This window comes from Monodelphis domestica, chromosome 3 (assembly GCF_027887165.1).
Source record: "Monodelphis domestica isolate mMonDom1 chromosome 3, mMonDom1.pri, whole genome shotgun sequence".
NCBI classification, from domain to species: Eukaryota; Metazoa; Chordata; class Mammalia; order Didelphimorphia; family Didelphidae; genus Monodelphis; species Monodelphis domestica.
This window is the reverse complement of record NC_077229.1, coordinates 302,206,808-302,231,954: the sequence shown is the minus strand read 5'-3', so window position 1 is coordinate 302,231,954 and position 25,147 is coordinate 302,206,808.

The following is a 25,147-nucleotide window of genomic DNA, read 5'->3' as shown; positions in this document are numbered from 1 at the left end:
GTCCTTTTGCTTGCTCTTAGGTTCCCGCTGCTGCCTCACACTCAGCACTCTGGGTTGGGGGGGATGGGTCCTGGGACCTTCCTTCTGCTTATCCCTTAGATCTGAGTGATCTCGGGTTCTGGCTTTTGGGGGGCCTTACCTCTTGATCCAGGTCCAGGAGGAGGATTCCCTGGATCTATCCTGTTGTTTGTTTTAAATTTTGGTGTCCTAGGAGCATACAGTTTGAGATCGGTAAGGAAGGGGTTTCTGGAGATCTGAACTTTAGCTTTCTCTAAGCCGCCATCTTCGAGTAGGTTGTTAATAATAATAATGACAATGATAATAAGGAATTACATAGTGCCTACCATGTGCCAGGCACTATGCTAAAGGCTTTATAAATATTATCTGATTTGATCTTCACAACAACTCCGTGAGTAGATGCTGTTATTATCTTCATTTTAAAATTGAGGCAAAAAAAAAAAGGTCAAGTGACTTGTCCATAGTCACACAGTTAGCAAGTATTTATGATCAGGTTTATACTCAGGTCATCCTGACTCCAGGAGCAGTACTCGATTCATTGTACTACCCAGTTGCTTTTAGTCCTGTAGGGATTCACTGAAACTTAAATTCAGCACCAGTACCTTTGATTTTTCCACTGGGAAGGATTGAGAAGATTTCTTCTCAAAATTTCTTAGTATGTGGAGCCAAACTGTGGTCTTACTCCTAAATAGTTCTGATTTCAACTGATATATTGTCCAAGGGTCTGACCCTGGGCTATCCAAGAGTAAAATTTCCCTACTGCTAGCTACAAGTAGAGATCTAAAGTGTTATTCCTTTGAGTCCCATAAGACTGTCCTTCAAGCCTCTCATGGGATTGGTGGCTGCTTTCCTGCATTTCTTGATAGAATTTTCAGTCTGAGAATTTCAAGATTGCTAAATGGGACAATATAGTTGTCTCCCAACTAATGGAAGTACTGGCCATCACATTGAAATTAATTTTCCAAAAACAGCCATAAAAACTTTTCAAAATATATTTGATTCTAAGCTATGGTTTACATATGCAACCTGAGATTACAGTTTTTAAGTTCCAATATTATAATAATGCTCCACAAACATCCCCTACTCATAAAATGTCTTTGAAGGGTTACTTTTAATTTTTAAAAATGACCAGTTGTCATTCATATATATAACATTACATATTTATAATATTAATGACATAACATGCATGAGTGAAAAACACATACCACACATTTGTACATAGATGTATGAATATATAAACACAAAATGGATATATGTAATATTTTATTCATCCATGTATGTTATTATTGTATATTATTTATATATAAAAGATTAGTTGTATATATACATAATATAAATAAATATACATAAATGATAACTTTTTTAATTGAAAAGGACACTACAAAGGAATTATCTGAGTAGATATATGCTTATGCAACACTATCAGAACTAGGAATTTAATAAATGACAATCTGAACTCAGGTGAAATATGGATAGATAGATAGATAATAGATTTTTGAGGCTCATTGAAAAATATGGATAATATATGAATATAGAACCATATAAAATCATGGATACATATACAGATATGTGTGTAAAAAGATATAGATAGACATACTAAATGAATAGATAGACATACTAGAGAGATATAGAGACAGATAGAATAGATAGAGTAGATAGAGACAGAAAGAAAGATAGATAGATGATAGATAGATAGATAGATAGATAGATAGATAGATAGATAGATAGATAGATAGATAGATAATGTTTATATTATAGATATACAATGAGAAGGGAAAGAGAATAAGCATTTATTTAGTCTCTACTACATGTCTAGAGTTTAAGCGCTTTACAAATAGCTCATTTGAACTACAAAATAACTTTATATGAAAGATGCTCTTATTTTCTCCATTTCACAGTTAAATAAACTAAGGGAAACAGATTTTAAGTGGCTTTTGCAGGATAACACAGCTAGTGAACATCTGAGGTCATTGTTTAAATCCAGTCTTCCTGACTCAAGGTCCAGTAATCTATCCAACATGCCAACTTGCTGCCTACACATCCACTTGCTCTCTCTGTGTGTATCTCTGTGTCTCTATCTCTCTCTCTGTCTCAGTCTGTCTGTCTGTCTGTCTCTGGGTGTCTCTGTCTCCCTCTGTCTCTCTGTCTCTCTCTCTCTCTCTGTCTCTCTTCTCAGTCTCTCTCTCTGTCTCTCTTTCTGTCTCTGTCTGTCTGTCTGTCTCTCTCCCTCCCTCCCTCTCTCTCTCTCTCTCTCTCTCTCTCTCTCTCTCTCTCTCTCTCTCTCTCTCTCTCTCTCTGTCTCTCTCACATACACACACACACACACACACACACACACACACATCAGTTCATCCTTCTTCCCTGACTCTTCAGTCATAAATAGTACCATAATCAACTCTTCATTTTATACTTGTCTTTGTAAAATGTTCAATAACCAATTGCTTTTCCAACCCTCTTTTCTGAAGTCCTTCACCAAGTCCTACTCCAGTGACTCATTATGATGAACAGGTCCTCTGGTGGGTTCTACAAAGATGGAATGACTTCAATTATGGGTCTTCAAAAATGGATTCTATTTCTGCTCCCTAAGAACCAATATAGTTAAGTTTTAAAAAGTTCATCACCAGGAGGCTGGTCTGTCTGTAGCTGGTGATTATTTTTTTAGGCTACAGCAATTCAGAGAACAGACAGAAATACATAAATGGCCCTCAATCCCTCAGAGCCCCCTGTTGTTTCCATGGTGATAGTGGTGGAGTAGTAAAAAAGGACACAGAATGTGATAAGAATAACACGATTCTTTAGACCACCTACAAACATTTATTTAACTGTTAATACCCCAAGTGAGTCCTTTTTCAGTGACCAATAAGTTGTGTTATAAGGAAATGAGCACTTCTGGTGAAACTGATTCATATCTATATTGACATTCTTGCTAAATATGAACATGAAACACATGAAAAAGTCAGAGCTTATAGATCCATACTGGATTCATCAACTTTGAGGGTCATCTGTGTTTTGGGGTGTAATCAGGAAGAGGACTCAATGAAGAGGAGTGAGAAGGAACCATTAGAGAATAGAAACAAATCCAGTAATGTCATGAAATCTAATCATCTGAATCTAAAAGGATGAGACTTAACACCTTTTTTTTAAATGAAAAGAGACACTACACAGTAATGGTCTGCCTAGTATGTTTATACACCACTACTGAAGAGTGAGATTTTAATAAATGGTCATTTGACCTTAGATGATAGAGAGATGCATACATACTTATGTACAGACATATATTTATTAAGTTATTAACATATTTTAGGTGCTCTCTGACAAATGGAAATATAAGCTAACAAAAAGGGAAATATGACATATATATATATATATGATAACAAAAGGGGAAAGACCACACATACACACATATATATATACATATATATGCTAACAAAAGGGGAAATATGACATATATATATATGATAACAAAAGAGGAAAGACAACACATAGAGTTTAAAAGGTACAAAGGAGGAAATGTCTCCCTCGTAAGAAAGGACCAGGCTGTTGGCAAAAAAGTCAAGAGGTAAGAAGTAGAACAAGAATTTCATGAATCAAAAGAGAGAGCTCCAGCATGGAGGCATCTAAAAGGTGGGAAGACTAATGGCAAGGGAGTAGAAAAATTCTAAGTTAAGAGTGGAACTAAGGATAAAATAAGAATCCCCTGGGTACCTCAGGAAATGACTGTCTTAATTGTATAGTTTTAATTCTATAAAATAGTGTTAACTTTGCTTTGTTTTCTCCCTATAATTGATGGAGAGTTCATATGATTCACTGATTTCCAGGTAATGCCAAGTCATTTTTCAGTTGTATCTGACTCTATGATCCCACTTGGAATTTTCTTAGCAAAGATCCTGGAGTGTTTTCCCATTCACTTTTCCAACTCATTTTACAGATGATGAAACTGAGGCAAACCAGGATAAGTGACTTGCCCAGGGTTGTACAGCTAGTAAGTGACTGAGGTCAGATTTGAACTCAGTAAGAGAAGTCTTCATGACTCTATATCCAACACTTTCTCTGCTGCATCATCTAACTGCCCTAAAAGCACCTTATTGTTATTCAGTCATTTTCAGCTATATCTAGCTGAATGCCAAGGGAAGGCTTCCAGTTTTTGGCTGCATCCCCTATGTAGGATTTACAGGAAGAAATGAATGAATCATACAGAATGAGGTATTTGGGGGTTGTAATCTGTATTGCTGGAGAGAATGTCCAAACCAAGAGGGTAGCCAACTCATCAAAGTATCTCATGACTATTCTCATAGTTCCTTCCATTCTTTTGCCTCTCATGCCAACTTTACAGTCCCTATCTATTCATTACCTACCTCTTCTCTTGCTTTATGTTTCATATCAGAGCAATATTTATAAGGGATGTGGGGCCCTAATCATGTTAAAGTGCTGATTTCCTCATAAACTAATCTCCCCATTCCTTAGTTATTATTCCTTTTCAACAAAAAGGGAAGATAGCATGAAATTTAATAAAATGAATGTCAAAGATTTCTGAAAAAAGATCTTGTTATTAACAGCATCTAATTAATTAACCCACATAATTTTTATTTCAAGGTAAACACAAATAAATTAGAGATGACTTTATCAAATCTAAATAAGTTTTATTATTTTATTATTTTGATCTAAAATTCTTTCTTTGATTACCAGCTTACTCAAAACTACCCAATCATTTATAATTAAAATGTTTCACACATCCAGAGTTAGGCTTTAAGAGACAATTTAAACATTGCTGTCATGTGTTTTCTGGAGCTCCTAGTCTGTTTTCTTATATAACAAGAGTTATTTATATCAAAATGCATTATTGATCCCTGAAGATAATACTAGTGCCAATTGCTTACTTCCCATCTGAGGCAATTAGATTTGGTTCATCATGGCAGCAGTAGCATCCCCCAATTTAAAAATGATATTCTATGTTTCCCCCTATTCTTTTTTTAGCAATGTAAATTCAAATCCAATCAAATATTAACTGATAAATAAGGAAAGGAGAAAAATTAAAGAAAATACAACATACTGATTGGATTATTTCTGACTGGAATGTTTTCCAAGGCTTCCTCTAAAAACACTCTTTCCTCTTTCATGTTAGATGCTGCTGTTTTGATTTACTTTTTCTAACAAAGATTACAAAATATCATGATTAGTGCAGAAAAAAAGAACAACATCAGAGCAGAAGAAAATCAGAGAATATTAGGGTTTTGATTCCAAGAACAGAAACAAGGCCATGTGGCACCAAGGGAAAAATATATCACATCTTCCTAGATATAGATGGTTCAGGATTGTGGAGATTTATTGGATGAGTTGCCAGTGGGATGCCCCACTATATTCAAACATGGCATGTTTGTGGCACAGTACAACTAAAGGGAAGGCACTTGTGGGCAGTTTGTTACACTGTCATCTCCCAAATTGAGATTCAGTGGTGTGATACTCTAAGCAGAATCACTTCCTCAGTGGTGTTAGGCTAACTCAATAATATTTTTCTTCCACTTTCAGGTTCCATGCCATTCTAGGGCAATCTAATAGATTATGTGACTGAATGAACTTGAAATCAAAATCAGGTAAATGGTTTATAAAATTTCATCTTCTACTCAAGGGTGTGCTCTGACAATTCCCACTGGCTGTTTGGAAGATTGTAATAAACCTGGTGGATAACCCCAGTGGATGTGGTCCAAGGCCATGTTTGGGGTGGGGGGAAAGCTGTTTGAAAGTTAGTAACTGTACACAGTAATAGTTAAACCCTTCTGAGTATACAAGGAGCTGACCTCCTTGCAAGATCCATTCAAAGTTATAAAAGCAACATGTTATGACAGTAGCAAAAGCCTGTATACATTTAGTTTTGTTTTCATTGGATTTCTTTATTTCTGAGAATAACTTGGTGAGCATTGACAGCAGTAGCTCTGGGGCATATACTGTTAGATGTGGAAGGTGAATACCCCAATGTTTCTCATAATGAATCTGCTGACACTTATCCCTACAAGAAGGCATTAGGTGTGTCATGGTATAGAAAACACTGAATTTGTAGTCAGGAGAATCTGGAGTTAGATCCTACTTGTGAAATTTGCTGAGCAACCTTGGGAAGTCAATTAATATTCTTGAGCTTAATATCTCTCATTTGTAAAATGGAGATAATAATTCTTATGCTACCTAACTTCCAAGTGATTATGAGGGAAGAGATTCACACATTTCAAAGCAGATTAAGATATATGCATATATATTATAACCAAAACCTTTTCAGATCTTTACTTAAGATATAAATTCTACTTGTGAAATGAAAGCAAAGGCCATATTTAATTAGTTCCTCATCTATCATAGGAAAGCACACATTGTATGTATACATACACACAGTAACAGGAACTAAATAAATGTTATAAATAATGATGGTCAGATGTATTCAAGAAGTGTATAAGAGGGAAAGGCCAGAAGCAATGGAAAAAAATTTGAATTTCCCCACTAAATCAGAAGTGGTGTGATATAGTATACCTAATGGAAACATCTTAGGTACTTGTCAAATAAATGAATGAATGGAAAAAAGTACTGAATTGGAAGTCAGAAGACTTTAGTTTACCATTATCATCCTCTGGTACCTTAAAATAATCATTTCACACTTCTTCATTTCAGTTTCTCCTATGAAATGGGGGTAATCTTTCACTATCTCCTTATAGTAGAGTAAACATTTTACAAACTGCAAAAAAATTACAGATATTACTTGTTTTTTAATCATAGAAATTAAATGAGAAAGAACACAAGATGCCACCATTCTCTTACATAGGAAAAGGTTGCAGGGTTAAAACAAAAATTAGTTAAAGGGAGAATATTACATTTAAAAAGTGACTGATAGAAATTTGAATTACAATCCTCTTTGTGGAGTATACACATCTTTGTAATCTCAAATATATTATCTCTTTGAGCTATATTATCATGGTATAATGGGAAAATCATAATCTTGTGACTTACAAGGAATTCATCTAAAGCTCCAGGAAGAAAACATATTTGTCCAGGATTTTGTGGTGAGAGGAGGAGTTCTCTGCTTTTCCCTTTTGAACCATAAATCACCACTGTCCTCTTGCATTCTTTAGCTTCTGGAGAATCTTCAGCTGTTTTCACTTGTATGATCCACTGTCCATCTAAATAGACCAAAATGTTGTCAAGTACTATACAAAATTATAGTTCTATCCACAATTCATCATACTTTCAAAAATGAAAACAAACACACAAGCTTGAGAGAATAAATCAATAACCCTTTACATGACTTCAGTGTTTAGCATTCAAGATGGGTGTCCAAAGCTACAAAATAGAAAAAGACATTGTGCTATATCAGAAAGCTTTTTTAGGACTCAGATTGAAGAATTAAAAATGTAATTATCTTTGAAAACTGGACAATTGAGGCAATTCCCCTCAAATATGGGAGAAAAAGAAAGAAGAGAATGAGGAGAGGGAGAAGGAAGAGGGAGAAGAAGAGTGGGGAAATGGTAGGAAGAACAATAGGGAAGGAGTGAGAGGAGAAGAAGGATATGGGGGCAGGAGGGGAGAAGGAGGGAGAGAGAAGAGGAAAGGGAAGAAGAGAAAAATATTCACTTATAGCAAGCTTGGCATGCTAGTTATATAATAATGAACACTCCTTAGAAGATCTTACAATTTAATGAAACCACATTATTAAGCATTTCCTATGAGCCAAACATATGATAAACACGGAATATAAAAATAGAAAAGCAAAGATTGTTCCTGCCCTCAAAGAGTTTACACTGTAATAGAAAACAACACATATAGGAGAGTGATAGCCAACGAAAGAATGTTATTATAATGGTGTAGCTAATAGGGAACCTTGTCAAATGTGTTTAAAATGATGCTTAGCTTTGCTCTCCTGTGTTAGATAGTTTCAGCTGCAGTATAGAATGTTTTGGGAAGGATATAGTAAGTTCATGAAAGACTTCAAGGGCTAAGAAAATAGTAGCATTATATGCACTGGATCAAGGAGATTCAGAGCAAACCAGGTACAAGAAATATGTGGAGAAAGATATGTTGACTTCACAATTATACCTAAGTTTTCCTTCTGGCTCTCTTTCTATCTCAATCCCAATTCTCATGAAGTTTTTCCTCCTTCACCAGACAATAAGAGCAGAAAGATCCTTTCCTGCATTAGACCAACAAGAATTATAGCTAGTTGAGAAAAGAGCAAAAATGTAATTCCCACAATAAGAATACTGATTTAAAAAAAAAAAGTAAAGGGATAGTGAGTGAGTTGAGGGGGACAATCAAGTTTTCAAAAGGGCATTTTTAAAAATTATGTTGATCAAGACAGGCAGGAGTCTCAGTAAATAGCCCTTTCTAGTAATTAGATGAAAAAGCATCATAATTAATATTATAGAAAGTCAGCGATCTTCTTCTTCTTCTTCCTCTTCTTCTTGTCCTCCTCCTCTTGTTCCTCTTTCTCTCCTTCTCCTCCTCCAACTCTCCTCCTACTACTACTTTTTCTTCTTCCTCTCCTCCTTATTTTGTCCTCCTTTACTCCTTTGATTGTGATTTTGGTGCTTTATCTACAAATATTTTCTTTTTTTCTTTTCATTACCTTTATTTTTTAATATAGAAATTTTCTCTCTTCTTGATGTTTAAGTACTCTTTTGTATATATGTAATATCCTGGAACAATGTAACCCCCAGTTTCTATGGTTTGATGAATCTACCCCTCAGCAAGTATGTCTCAGAAACTCTTCTATTCAGATTTCACAGTAGGATAATAGAGTAGGGACTTTGTATGGATGTTGGGATATTTGAAAAGGAACAAAGTTAAGAAGGTATAGGCAGAAGACATAACTTCATATTTTCAACATTGCCAGCATTACATGGTCAGAAATATGCCATTCTCAATAATAACTATTTTAATAAGGGAGGATGATTGGCACCTGGATATGATTTGGATCTGTATGCAAAGGAGAGAAGGAACAAACAATTCTACAACCTAGCAGTTGGTATGTGCTGTACTGAGAAACCAAAGCTCCATTCTGAAAGGAAATAAAGTATGTAGAGGAACTCTTTTCCTTTTGAGGCATCTGTGGGAGTCATTTTCATAAATGAACCAACAACATGAAAATTTTAAAGGATTATTCTTCTCACTATTATTTCTAGATGCATGGGATGAAGTAATTTGGTGGTATATTTTTAGGATATTTGGGGCAGAGCAGGTCAAACAAAATCCAAGAAAATAAGAAGGTATTAAAGACTAAAAAAAAGATTCTTATTATTTTAAACTATTTTAAAAGGGGAAAAGTGATGAATTAGGCAGCCATAATTGAGGAGACAGTAAAAGTTACAACTTTTTTTTTCAGTTCATAAGGAAATAACAGGCATCGCTAGGTTCCTGAAGTTCAGTACTGTACAACAAAAATTGGCTACCTCTTTCAAGGCATGCTGACAAATCCAAGATAGTTATTATTACTTCTAACAGCTGATGCTAACCACTCATTATTGTAGCTGAGCTATCCTAGAGGGATGTTAAATGTTACCACCTACCTAGGAGCTCCTCAGGGCCACTTAAGCACCAAACCCTTGATTTATAGAAACAAAGTTTATTTTAATAATGGATTAAGGGAAACTGATAGATATTACCCTAACGCTTTTCAAACTACCTCCACCCAGCTCCTAAATCCACTGCTCAAAGAGAATCTTCTGTTTCTTCTCTGGGTCCTGCCTACAACTCCCTGTCCTGCCTAAAACCTTTTCCCAAAGCTATCTGATGGATCCTAATCTTACCAGCAGTAATTAATAAAGAATGGGAAAACCCCCTAGGTTTGGCTGCTGTACTAAATAACCAAAGTTATAAATGGAAAGCTTTGGATTACCTTAGCCAATAGAAATTCTAGCAGCTGGACCACTGGCAGATGATCTTTAGACTCAAAGGAATTTGGTTTTCTCCAAATAAATCCTCTACCTGGATGCCAAATATTTCTCCACAAAATCCTGACTCTCCAGGGAGAATCTCTTAGAGCAAAACCCCTCCTTCAGCTTGAAATTGTAGGCAGATAGATAAACCCCACTTTCAGCTCAGAAGAAATCCAAGAAGGAAGAGAAGTTCAGTATATTTTCAGTTCAAACTCACACAATTCATTTTCCTACCCAGAATCCTCTCCCAGGGCTTATCTCAAAATTCCCTTCTTGAAACTAACCCTAGAAACCAGTCTTATCCCTAACTTATTCCTACATTATCATGATCACCTCTCAACCTGAGGCTGATAGTAGAAAATTCACATTCAAGAAACTGGATTATCAAATCCAATGGGACACTGGCTTGTTGTATAATCTTGGACAAGACATTTAACTTCTCTAGACCTCAGACTCCTTATCCAAATAATGAAGAAGCTGGATGAGAAAAAAGTATTCTTAACCTGTATCCCTAGATAGATTTCAAGAGAGAGTCAATATGGATGAGAAAAAATACATATTTGTTTTCACTAACCTCTAACTGAAATTTAGCATTTCCTTCAATGAGTATCAACAAAAATCCTCTCTTATGGAGCACAAAGGTTTCACTGAACTGCACAAGAAATCCATCACAGAAAATAGGTCCAGACTTTCTGCTCTAAGGACTCTGCCCTAATTGGATAGACTTCAGTTACATAGTTATACGTTAATTAGATTGTGTCTGTCACTCCTGTTCAAAAGACTTTCTTGCTGTCATCATTATTACCTATGCAACCAACTTCTGAAACCATTTATCCTTTTCTCCTCTCAAAATGTTCTTTCCATCAAGAACAAACAAACAAACAAACACATAAATAAATAAATAAATAAATAAATAAATAAATAGATAGATAGATAAATAAATAAATAAATAAATAAAAGTCCATCCCTGTGAATTAATGAAATTAAAGGTGATTTACCCTCAATGTTTACCCTATCAGGCAACTTATAACATACCCTTTCTCTTATTTTTTAAGTGTTAATAGCTGCAATTTTTATCACATGAACACTCTAAGTCCCATATATTGACATTCAGGGAACATAAATTCACCTTCCATGTCCCTGCTGTGGCCTCAATGATAAGAATATACTCCAGATATTAACTTTTTTCAAGGTGGCTATAATTTTTTTCTATTTTCATTGCTCTATACTTGGATTCTTCCATCAAGGTTATTCTTGCTATGATTAAGGGAGTATTTAAACATTTCTCTTAGCATAATGTTTCTACCAGCTCACTCAATACTTCCAAACTCTTTTCAAATTCCTCCCAGAATGAGATCCTAGAAGGTATGAACATAATCTAACCTTACTTGTTGATCATTACAAAAATGTAGCTAACTCCCCTTCCTCAACTTTAGACTTAGAAATTCAGAGAAACATACTCTCTGAAGTATATGTACACACACACTCACATAGTAATGACTGAAATTCTTGGGAGATTATATTTCTTGATTTTAAGATAATTTGCTGATCAACCACTCACAAACACAAAATATAACAAGTATGGGAAAAGAAAAGGTAAACTCCTCCCTCAGCTCTGTATATATACCCCTTGTGATCTTACTACTTCGTCCCTTCCCTGGACATCCTAAGACTTCTCTGATTGTTAATAGCCAATGAGGAGGTGGCCATAAAGATCCCAACTTCTCCCTCATTGCTTAATCACAGGAAGATGTGGGTCTTTGTCCACAGAACCAATACACCCTTTCCTCTTCACCACATGGTTGGGTAGGTCCAAAGTGGCTACAGAACACACTCTTAATAAGAATTTACCATGGTTCACAGCCAGATTTTAATCTTGTTATCCTTTTAAATTCTAAACAAAAGAAAGGAAGTTCCAACCTAGTTTCATAGTCTGGGGAGAAAGTTTTTTCAGCCTGACAGGGGGTGGGTGAGTGGGTCTAAAGGAAAAATAATTTCATAAAAATATTCTAATTTAATATTAATTTTCCATAATATGTATAGAAACACATTTTTATATGTATCTATACATATTTGCATATATATGTATGTATGTTTGTATATAAATATATATAGGCTTCATATATAATATATATTGTATATAATATTGTTTGTATGATTAATTATATACAATATATAATAATATGTATATATGAGCTTTATGTCTTCAGTAGGCATAATAAAGGAACTTAAGAGCTATAAATGACCTCAGCCATCAGACATTTAATCATTTATTTAATCATAATATTAATCATTCATTTAATCAAGAATTCTTCCCATAACTTCCATGGCCTCTGTAAGATGATATCTTAAAGAAGTAGAATCCACTACTGAAGGAGGTCCATTCCATATTGTGGTCACTCAAATTGTTAATGAATTATTGTTGTGTTTTTAACTGGATTTGTGATTATATTGGTGTAAGAAGTTTTTGGTCAGGACCTTTCTCTACAAAGGGTCACAGAGTTTATATGTATCAGATATTCAACTTGAATCTAAGTCTCACTCTGAGATCAGCTCTCTATACAATATGCTGCCTCTCATTTTAAAGGAAACAATGTTAATTAATTTTTAATAATTTTATTTTTTAGGACAAAATAATTTTCATGAAAAGCTTAATCTACTTCTTCACTATTTCCCCCCATTGCTTCTAATTCTGTCAAACAGGGAGATAAATGTAATCCTACTTTTATAGGTCAACCCATGTGTTTCATCTCTAGCTCAATGCTCTTTTGATTTTATACTCCTTTTTGTCACCAATGCCACTTTATTAGAAAGACCACATAGTGGAATTCAAGGAAAATTGGCTTATCTTTTTTGTTGCTCTATCTATTTCACAGGTAAGAATGACCAAACTAAAATCTAGGGATCCTTGATTTAGTTTAAGTATTTGGGCAAATTACTTAATCCACTTAAATCCCAGTTTCCTCAACTGCACCATCAAGGGATTGTAGTACTTAATCTCTGAGGTCCTTTCCAGGTTAAATTTCTATAACTCTAAAACTACTTTCATATTATCTTTTTAATATACATTAAATCAGTAGCAAAGAATGAGGAGGTACCATTTAATAACTGACTGGAATACAAATAAAACACATTTTGACTGAAAGTGAAATAAAAAATCATGAGTTTTCTAAATAGCACTTCTTATCACATGACTTCTGTAACTGTACTTTTTCATGGCCTATCTCATAGGGTGATAATGAGGACAGTTCTTTGTAAACCTAAAAGCATCACATAAACAGGAATTATTATTTTTTATATGGGATTCTTTTTGTTCTGGGAAAAATGCTGAGGGGCTTACTTTTCTCTATTTCATAAAATAGAGAAAATATCAGAACATGAATAAATGACTTCTTGGAAATTTCATAGAAGTCTGTTCTGTCAGAAGCCTAAATCACTTTGTTCTCTCTTAAAAGGTTGTAATGAGGTATACCAGAAGGTCTTTGTTTGTCATTATAATGATACCCTTAGAAAACATGCCTCCTGTGCTCACACATTTATAGCATCCTCTTAATTTACAGTGTGTCTCAAGAGGGGGAAAAAATCATCCTAAATTATATCGTTAAGTGTAAAATTACAAGGAGAGTTCCATAGCAATTGTCAAGGCCAGTTCTAAGTAGCCCATTCTGCTTTCTCTCACTTCCCTTTAATCCTGCAAAATATTCCAAACACTCTAAAAAATGCACTTCCTATTTGTAACCTGGGCCTCGCAGACACTAGATATGTTGGGCTGGATTATCTATTAGAAACCTCTTTAGATCAACAGGCAGCTACGACTAAGTTTACCAAGTAAATTAATTCACCAATTAGACTTGATAGAGCCACATAAGGAAGAACAACTCCAAACTCTAAGATTTTAAGAAACTCTAAGAATGGAATGAACTGTCTTAGTAGGAAGTTCCTCATTTCTAAAGATATTCAAGCAAAAGCAGGATGACCACTTGGGATTATTATAAAGGGAATTTGTGTGTCAAGAAGACAGTTGAACTAAATAACACCTTAGTTTTCTTGTAACATAAAGATTCCAAGAATCCTGCCAGTGAGTGATGTCTGTGCCAAACTCATGCTGTGAAGATACCTTTCCTTCAGAGTGTGTGCTCCAAGCTAACATATCTATTAGGAAGTAAGGCAAAGGGTTCTAAAATAACCTCCACTAAAACACACAACATTAATTTCAAATGTTCCAAGGAAAAGTTATTCCCTTTGTAAGAGACCATAAAAAATAAATGTGTGTGTGTGTGTGTGTGTGTACAGATATTCTTAACACACATACAGATATTTCCCCATCCAAATTCAATAATCCCCTGAAATCAACCCAGAAACACTTTGGTCCAAGAATCCCAGATTAAGAACTCCCCAGTCTAGTCTAAGTCATTTAGTTTTACACATAAAGATACAAGACCCAAAGGGGTAAAGTGACATGCCTGAGATCACACAACCAGCAACAAGTGGCAGAGTTGGGTGGTGCACTATGATAGTACCCAAAGAACTGGAGAATCTGATGGAATCCATCTCAGAAAAATGTAATTAGAAGAGAATGATCAAAGAGAAGCTGGGAGTCAGAATCCAGCTGGAGTTTTATAGCCAGCCTAGCACTATTGAATGAACACCTTAGATCAAAGAGGGATAGGCAGGAGATTCCAGGTGAGCAGGAGGAGCCTTTGGTTGTGAACTTGGTAAGACTAATTCTGTGTCAGAATGAAGCTAAATTGTGAGTCATAACTGCCTGCTAACTGCCCCTCTGGGGTCCATGATCCAATGGGTTTGGGAGTGAGATCAGGGGTGAAGTACACCCTATAGGTACTGAGGAAAATGTTTATATATTTATTCTTATTATAATTTTGAGTAAATATCCTTTTGTAAAAGCCAATCATTGGCAGGCTTTTAAATGTAACTGGGGTGCTACTCATCTCATGGGCACTTTACCAATGGAGAGAAATATTTCCACTGGGGGCTAGAGCTGATGGCAACAAAGAAAAATGCCAGTGTAAGTCTCTCAGGGTACCCTGAAATTCCAGGAGGATGTGTAGCCCACCTGACTCTGAGAGAGGGGGTCAAAGCATACATTGTCCTCCAGATAGGAATGCAACAAAGAGAGCCAGAGCTGACTCAGACCCTTTACAAGACACCAACAGTTCTGGTTATGCAGCCAGTGAAAAATGTTTCCTCTCAACCACATGGCAGGCCATCTGGAACCATCTGGAATAAATTCATACATACTGTAGTCTCTCTAAGGCATTTCCCTCCCCAGTCATCACAATCTCTCAAGTCTAGCATCCTCTACATAGAGCTACCATCTCAATAAGCCGATGGGGGTCTGTAAAAACACCAGACCCCAATTATCCATATTATTAGCTGTGATGAAGTAAGAACAAATAATAAAACATGTTGCTGACTCTGTGGATCTGTAGAACCTGGCTGAACAGAGAGAAGGATGGGGACAACTAAGGAAAGCCAGAAAAACTATTTAAAAGTTTGCCTTGCATAGGTCTTTGAAGACACAGATTGGTGGATTCTCCTCTAGAGTAATTCTTGAAAGTGTGCTCTTCTGGAATCTGAGAAAAGAGATAGGAAAGACAAGAAATTCCTTCTAAGAAACAGGAATTTCAGGGCTATGGCAATTAAGAATAAGAAACTGATGAAACAATTTATGAATTAGAAAAGACAAGATGGAGTCAAGTATTGGCTTAAGAAGGTCTTGAAGAGGCATAGAAAAAAATTAGGAGTTCAGGCTTGCCACAAGCACAAGTCATAGATAATGCTCATTCAAGTACTGCAAATGCAAGATATTTTCTTCAGAAGAAAGGGAGGTTCTGGGCACTTAAGTGGCTCCGTGGATTGAGAGCCAGGCCTAGAGATAGGTTCAAAGCTGGCCTCAGATACTTCCTAGCTGGGTGACCTGGGGTAAGTCACTTAACCCCCATTGTCTAGCCCTTACCATTCTTCTGCCTTGGAATTAATATATAGTATTGATTCTAAGATGGAAAAAGGAGAAGGAGAAGAAGGAGAAGAAGGAGGAGGAGGAGGAGAAGGAGAAGAAGAAGAAGGAGAAGGAGGAGAAGAAGGAGAAGGAGAAGAACAAGAACAAGAACCAGAACAAGAACAAGAACAAGAAGAACAAGAACAAGAACAAGAAGGAGGTGGAGGAGGAGGAGGAGGAGGAGGAGATTACCTGGGCAATATGACCAGATTGCAAAGTTTGTTTGCTTCATTTGTCTTTTGTTTTGTTTGTTTGTTTTCAGCATTGTTTTTAGTCAAGAGGGTTCCCAGGAGCAGCTGAGATGCTCCATGGATTGAGAGCCAGGCCTAGAGATAGGTTCAAATCTGGCTTCAGACACTTCCCAGCTGTGTGACCCTGGGTAAGTCACTTGACCCCCATTGCTAGCCCTTACCACTCTTCTGCCTTGGAGCCAATACACAGTATTGACTCCAAGATGGAAGGTAAGGGTTTAAAAAAAGGGGGCGGGGGTTCCCAGTACTACCTGGCAAGAAAGAAGACATCTTCCAAAATCATGACCCCCATAAAGGGAAAAACATATAATTTTGTGTTTTTTCAGTTTTTTCAGTTCTGGGAGATCAATGGTTATTCAGATTCAAATAAACTAGACAAAACCATCCTGTTTGTGTACCATTTCTATGAACGGTTTTCTGAGGGACTTGAGACTTTGCCTTTTGCCAATGATCTCTTTGAAAGTTTTTGTGGTTCTGTCCCTGTGTCTCTCCTCCAGCTGTTTCCCATTACTATGATGATCTATCTCCTCTTTCTCATTGGTAGAAAACTATAGCCCAAAGAAAGTTAGCCTTGGAGTCAAAAAGATTTTGAATCCTCCATCAGAAACATACTAGCTGGGAGACTCAGAGCAAGTCAGTCAAGCCTTCTGGACATTGGTTATCTTATCTGTATAACCAATTAATTAGCGCAACTAGCTCACAGGACTATTGTGAGGAATAAAAAAGATTATGCATATAAAGCATTTTGTAGACTCCATATTGTGTATTGGTTCCAAGGAAGAGCAGTGGTATGGTCTAGAAAATGGGAGGGAAGTCACTTGCCAAGGGTCACACAGCCAGGACTATTTAAGGCTAGATTTTAACACCTGACGTCCTATCTCTAGGATTGGCTCTTGATCCACTGAGACACTTTGCTACTCCCAACCCTAGAATGCTTTTTAAAATGTTTGCTCTTCATCTGATTTATCAGGTGTCTGCTATGTGTCAGACAGTGTGCTAAGTTCTGGGGATAAAAGAACCAAAAAAAAAAAAGAAAAGAAAGAAAAGAAAACCAAGTCTCTGCTTTCAAGGAGTTTGCAATTTGGTGGAAGGCAATGAGCAAACATGTATTTGAAAGAATTATGAGACATCCTATGAGAATTTAAGAAACATCATATGATTTCTGGACTGAAGTGTTTTAGGTATCAAAAGGAGTATTGTATTTTGTGTATCCCATCAATTGTAAAGAATGAAAAAAGGAGTAGTCATAAAAAATTTCATTAATAAGTTTACATCAGACCAGGTAGAATTCTAAATATCTGTGTGTATTAATGAGTTGTTATAAGTATAAATGACAATTGTATCTGAAAATAGGGAACTACATGTTTTTCATAGGAATTGTTAAACATATTTAATAAAGAGGCAATTAAAAAAGCAAAAAATAAAATACAGTGTTTGCTCTTATTGCCATTATTCTCTAAGATCCATAGGGAATTCCAACTCTAAGAACCTTTTGTTCTTAATTTCCTTTTTAGTAACAAGTTGCCCCTCTCTTTTCTCAAGTAGCATGTTTTATAGGCATAATTTTATTAAATGTGAATGTGATAGATTGAAAATTATAGTGAAATTGGACTTTTTCTCACTCTAATTGAACCTCTTTTATTATTTAGAGATGAAACTATTGCTTGGCATATGGGATGAGCTGTCATTATTAGGAGACGGAAGTCATATCTACTTAAGATTGAATTTGATGTCATTCTCTATCATTGCTTTCTATATAAAGCTAAAATGGGCTGTAAAACTGGGGGACAGGCATGGAGTAACTATTTCATGTGAATAATTTATGTACACTTGCACCTAGAACTCAATTGAATACAGAAGTACACTATCCTTGGGTTTTAAGGGAGTGCAGGGGGAAATGGCACTCATAACATACTGCTCAGTTTGGAATCTTTTATCTAATTTGGGTTTGATCAACCTTCACTCTGACTTTGTATGGTCATAACAACAGTTATAGGGGCAGCTAGTTAGCACAGTGAACAGAGTACCAAGGCTGGAGTCGGAGAGGATTTGGGTTCAAATCTGCCCTCAGATTTGGGGATGTGGACTCTAAATGATCAACCTAATGCAAACATCAACAACATGGAAATAGGTTCTGATCAAGGACACATGTAATACCCAGTGGAATTGCGCATTGGCTACATGAAGGGTTGGGGAAAGGGGGGGGGAGGGAAGGGATAATATGATTCTTGTAAGCAAGGAATAATGTTTTAAATTGACTAAACAAAATTTTCAAAAAAAAAAAAGACAATAAAATACTAGCTAGGAGACTACAACAATACATGACAAAGATTATACATTGTGACCAAACAAGATTATGCCAGGAACTCAGAGACCATTTAATATAAGGAAAACAATTAACATAGTTGATTTTAGTAATAACAAGTAGCAAAAGTAGCAAAAATCATACAATTCTATCAATAAATGGAGAAGATGTCTGTGATAAAATACAACACTCACTCCCTTTAAAAAACACTGAAAAAAAATCTGCCCTCAGACATTTCCTAGCTGTGTGTCCCTGGGCAGACCACTTAACTCCAATTGTCTAGGGCTTGTTGCTCTTCTATTTTAGAATCAATACTTAGTACAGGTTAAAAAAAATAACACTACTAGGCCTATATCTGGAAAATATCAAAGAAAGATATAGATATTCTGATGAAAAGGAGAATTAGTCACTTTTATACCTTTGATATACCATTTGTAAAATGATCTCACAACAGTGCTATGAAATAGAGTGTAAGCATTATTATTCTCAGAGGAACAAGTCTCAGAGAAACCAAAGCTCAGAGAGGTTAACTGACTTGCCTATGGTCAAATCCACTCCAGTACTTTTGCCAAGAAAAATCCATGGACAATATGGTCCGCAGGGTGATGAGCAATCCCACAAGACTGAAAAATGACGGAACAACAAGTAGTGATTCCAGGAGGCAGCAAGGTGGAACAGTGATTATTGCCTTCTCCAAAACAATGTCAGCTCTTTGAGATCAGAAACTGTTTTTGTGTTTTTGCTTTTCTTTATATCTCAGCACTTAATGCTGTGATTAAAATAGATAAATTACATGCTTCATCCCAAGCTACTGGCCATGTGCTATTTAAATAAAGCTATTATTTTTAATAATTGATATGCCCATGGATATGATTAACGACTGGCCTCAACAGCCTCCTCTAGTCAAGTGACCTTCTCCAGTAGAGCCCTGAGCTGGAGAACCTTCTGTGCTATGTTTGTTCCCTTCTGCACTCCTGAAACCACATTCCCAGTTTTTCAGTTATTTCTAATTAGTGTTCACTTAAGAGCAATTCTGAAAAGATAAGTTACTGCATGCCATGTTAGATAAATCTCAACTAAATAGCCTCTACCTAGTTCAGAACTTTGTCTTCTCTTGTTTCAGTTCTTGCCTTCTTGTCTCCCTACCACAAATCCCTCCCTACTCTAATATATGCTCCATTCAATCAACTGCCAAAATTATTTTAGTGAAGTATAGCTCTAAACATATCGACCCACTAATTTATAAACTCTAGGAGTTGCTTATTACCCCGTAAGTCCAAAAATGACCTTTTTTTAAATACCTATAACACTCTATTTTTCCAATCTTCTTAGAAATTACCTTTCACCCACTCTATGACCTAGTTATCCTGGTTTTATGTTCCTAAAACATCACATTCCATTTCCTCCCCTCTGTGTTTTTTGTATTATCCATCCTCTATACCTCGAATATTGCCCCCTCCCTCACCTCTGCCTTTCTTCATGCCAGCTCTACTACCACCATCTACTTAGATCTGCCCATACAAGGTTACTTTCTATCATCTCAGAATATTGCCTTTTTGTGCTTTTGTTGTCTCTATGTTGTTAAAATCTTTTAAGCCAGGAACTGTTTTACTTTTCCTCTCTAGCACTCAAAACAGTGCGTGGCATATACAAGTGTTTAGTAAGTGTTTACAGATTGACTGATAAGAAACTCTTAAAATTCAGGGGGAAAGGTTGAGCACCTATGGTTAAATTAACAGAGGGATGTATTGGCTTACTATTCCCTTTTAAGAAATTAGCATCACTCAGTTCTTGTATCATGAATTACTTTGATTCTGTTTAGCCTCAAACCTCCTATGATCATAATGAATTTATTCTTTCTTCTGGAGAATCTTCTTTCTATGCTTTCTTACTTGGGTACTATCTCAATTCAGTTTCCTAATCTATAAAATGAAATATATACTATCTATCTATCTATCTATCTATCTATCTATCTATCTATCTATCTATCTATCTACACATTATCTAAGTTTCCATTCATCTCCAACAATCTTCAGATACAAGGATCTTTGGCCCAAACCAATAAAATTCTGATCTCAATACTTTTCATTTACTAGCCCAGCTGCCTACTCTTACTAATCATTTAGTCACTCTAAGGCTTATTTTCCTCAACTTTATGACCCTGGGACCTCAATCTCTCTCTTTTTTCACTTTCAATTTGTAGAATGTATTAGCAATACCTAAATTATCTAACAGGGTGTCTAGGTAATGGAATGAATAGAGTCAGCAAGATATAAGTTCAAATTCAGCTTGCGTGACTCTGGGTAAGTCATTTAACCCTGTTTGCCTCAGTTTCTTCCTCTATAAAATTAATTAGAAAAGGAATTGGCAAACTACTCTAATATCTTTGCTAAGAAAACCCTATCATGGGATCATGAAGAGTCAGACACAACTAAAAAGACTTAACAACACTATCTGACAAGTAGGTAAAAGAAGTCCTTTGTAAACTTTAAAGCACTATATAAATGTGTTACAAGTATCATTATCAACATCATGTATATCATTTCCTCCATCAATTTTTCTCTGTTGTGTTATGTGTCTTCTTTCACAACATAAAGAACATAGAAATATATTGTATGATAACAAATGTAAATCATATATTACCTATAATCTTGGGGAGGGGATAGGTGAGAGGGAAAGAGAGAAGATGGATCTCAAATGTCATCAAGCAGTTATTAAATATTATAATGACACATGAAAATTATACTAATTTTTAGAACTATATACATTATAGAGAGAGGAGAGAATGCCAGAGAATAAATGTATACGTTATCTGATCTATATCTTCCACTATTGGAGAATATAAATGTTATCCATTAGGCAAGTGAGACTTATAAAGCAGCACAGGCAAAGGTATTATGGAATATGATAATCAATTGTTTTTTGAGCTTGTAATTACGAGTGCAATAGAGCCAGAAGGTGGAAAGCCTTCCTTCTGCTACTTCTACAGACATTGCTTTTAAAGTAATCAGCCATAGAAGGCATGAGTTAAAAAGTATTGCTAAAGATATATTCATATGGGAACTCTGACAGCCTGCATTTGGTGAATATGAAGCAATAGCTAAATGTTTATCCTCATTTCTTTAAAAGGATGCAGCTGTGGTTAGAAATAAAGTCTAAACTTTAGCTAGTGACTTTAAGAAAGTTGTTTAATGTCTCAGCATTTCATTTCCTATTCCTAGTAAATGGAAGTAATAATTATTGCTATCAGATAGTATATGCCTTTGAGATTTTGAAAGAGGATTCACTTTTATAAAATCTTTAAAACCATAACTTGGCACAACCCAGCACAGAAGTGCTAATCATGGAACAGCACAAATTAAACAGCTGTTTTCATTGTCTAAGAAGTTTCCATTATACAACAAAGAAACTCCTACATTGACATGCACATCAAAGGAGGCAATACTGTACAGTAAAAAGAACAGTGGATTTGGTGTTGGAGGTTCAGTCATCTCTTCAGTTAGATTTCTGACTTTTTGTAGCCCCATTTTGGGGGTTTCTTGGCAAAGATCCTAGAGTAGTTTGTCATTTCCTTTTCCATCTCGTTTTATAAATGAAGAAACTGAGGCAAACAGGATATAATGATATGCCAAAGGTTATACAGCTAGGAAGTGCCTGAGACCAGATTTAAACACATGAAGATGAGTCTTCCTGATTCCAAGCCCCATGTTCTATCCATTTTGTCTCCTAGCTGTCCGTTGGTATTAGAGAAGCTTTGTTCAAATCTTAACCCTGTCACAGAATACTTTCTCAACCTTGAATCAGTCATTTAACATCTTAGGATCTCAGTTCCTTCTTTTGGAAAATGAAACAATTGGACTCAATATTACCTTCCAGCTATTGATCCAATAAACTTGTATTTTGAGGTAAAAGTGGTTAAGGATGGGAACTAGAAATGGCTTAAAGAGAGAAAACAGTGACACTGTATCAGCATAAAGTTAAAACTATGGGACAGAACAGTAAGGGAAACCTGAGTACAAAAAAAAGAAATGAAAAAGAGTCCACAGAATTTAATTAAAAGGTCCCAAAGGAGTCCTTGGTGGACACAGTTTGGTTATCACTGTCATTAAATAACACCCCTGAAGTCTATAAAAGGAATTAAACTCAAAAATGTTTTTAAAACTTTACATTCAAACAGTGAAAAACAGTTCTATAAGACTAAAACAATGGCTTTTCCCAAATAGTGCTTCTTTCCAAATGAAAAATTGCAAACACTATGAATTTCACCACAAAAATATATTGGGAATTATTATAAAATAGAACATTTGAATCAGTTGTGCTTCAAATTTTACAAACACAACTACTTTTAAAAAATTGACCCCAAAATTTTCCCCCTAACTAACTGAATCTATATAACACTACCAATTTGTCCACATTTATATAGCAAGAAGCCTGGTTGTCCTCATCTAGCATAGTCATTCCTTCCTTCTTGATTGCTACAGCCAGTCTCTTAAATGATCACTCAGAAGTGGCCAAGTATTACAGATCCCCTAGGACCATAGTGGCAAACCTATGGCACATCTGCCAGAGCCTGGTGGAGGAAGCTGTTCCTTTTCTCTTCTCCACATGTACCTGAGCACATTTCTCACATGACCTGCCCCTCTGCCTAGCAGCCCAATGAGAGTGCTTCCTCCCTCCCCTGTCTGGGTTGAGGGGACAGTTCACAAGAGGCATGAGGGCTGCATTTTGGGTACTCGGTCTCTCTAAGATTCACCATTACTGCCCCATGGTATCCAGCAATAAAATTCAGCCATTCTCCTCTCATTAACTAGCTCTAGACAATAGGGTCAATGTCACAGAAAAAAAATCCTATGGGAAGCCTATCTGTTCTATGTACTTATTCTTTCATTTAAATCAACTCATTGTTCAAGTTAAAATAACAGATATTTGGGCTCAAATCTGACCTCAGACACTTCCTACTTGTTTGATCCTGGGCAAGACACTTAACCCCATTCGCCTACTGTTCTTCTGCCTTAGAACTATGACTTAATATGGATTCTAAGACAGAAAGTAAAGTTTTTAAAATACACAACAATACATTCTTACCCTTCATGTAAATTGAAAAGTATATATAATAGTGAACCCTATCATTTAATAAACATTTCTTTTATAATCATACCTAGGCATTTTATGACTTTTCTTAGACTTATCAGAGCTCCCAGCATCGCCATTCTATTAGTTTGGGGCCATTATTTATAACTAAATAGCATAAATGAAACAGAGAAACACTGCTCAGGTGCAGATGACTTGTTACAAGAACTCTGGACAAAGTGTGAGGTTAAAACTGATGTTTGGCACAAAACAATGTAATTACTCACCCTAATGCTTCTCAGAGTGAGAATCAGTGTGACTGGGAAACTTTATGCTTGCTTGGGAAAATGATGCAGTTTAGTATATATTTGAAATTCTTTATTTTACATATTTTTCTGCCTTTATTTTTTCACTTGCCAATCTCATATACCTCAAGTCACATGTATTAAGTTCACATAAAATGAGGTCCTCTTTTACACTGAATTGATGATATTTGCACTTCCATCACTTCTAATTAAATTGAATCAAGAAAAAGATTATTTCAGCTTCAGAAACTAATTTTATAATCTCAGGATAATCCAAAATCCTAAATGCACTCAGACATAATTTCTCCTACTATTATTTTAAAATCTATTTTCACCTAAGTATGACTTTCTACAGAAGCTTTCCCAGCTATGACAAATGATATTGACCTAAACAAAACAATTCTCAAAATTTCTTTTTTATTTTTTTCCCTAAAGAATATCTCACTGGGGTAAGGAAAAGAATCATGAAATCAATTATTAAAAAAATAGTATTCTAAATTATCTTGAAGAGATCTCCAAACAACCAATTAGATACCATTTCTCAAGACAAATGGAGGTTCAAACCAGACTTACAAATGATAACTTGTAGGTTTGTGATCTTTCCTCCCTACTCACACATATGTATTCTATTGATAATCAGATGGAGTATTATTAGGATTCAATGGTCAATGCTGTTGCTACTTATTTCATATAAAGGACATTTGCAAATTGGTTGGATCAGCATTTATCCTCATTTTGTGGGCAAGGAAATAAAGGTCCAAGTATGTCATTATTATGTGCCCAGTGTCACTGGCTGAGTTGATGCCAGAATCAAGATTAATATTCAAATCTTCTGAACTTCTGGTCCAATGCTCAGCACACTGACTCTCACTGCCTCTCAGAATCATAATGATCCTCCTTTCACTAACATCAATTTAAAAAGAAGGACCACCTATGGAGGATTCTTTGTTCCTGGAAGTGAATTAAAATTTAACTGTTCAAGGGGATTATCAGCATAGAAAACTGCAGATTTCTTCTTAATTATGGTAGATACCATTTGCTGAGAATTGCTGCTCTCTGCAAATAAAAGTACAATATCAGCTTGACAAAGAAAGATGCTACATACAGTCACAAGGAAGTTGCATATACTTTAATTAAACTGTCACTCTTTAATGCTGCCCTATCTTTGTCTATATGATGTGTTGATGGATATCATGGATTATCCAGGCAAATAGCCTGACCACTTTAGGCACATTTCCTTAGATAGATCCCCATAAATTTCTCTGATTTTT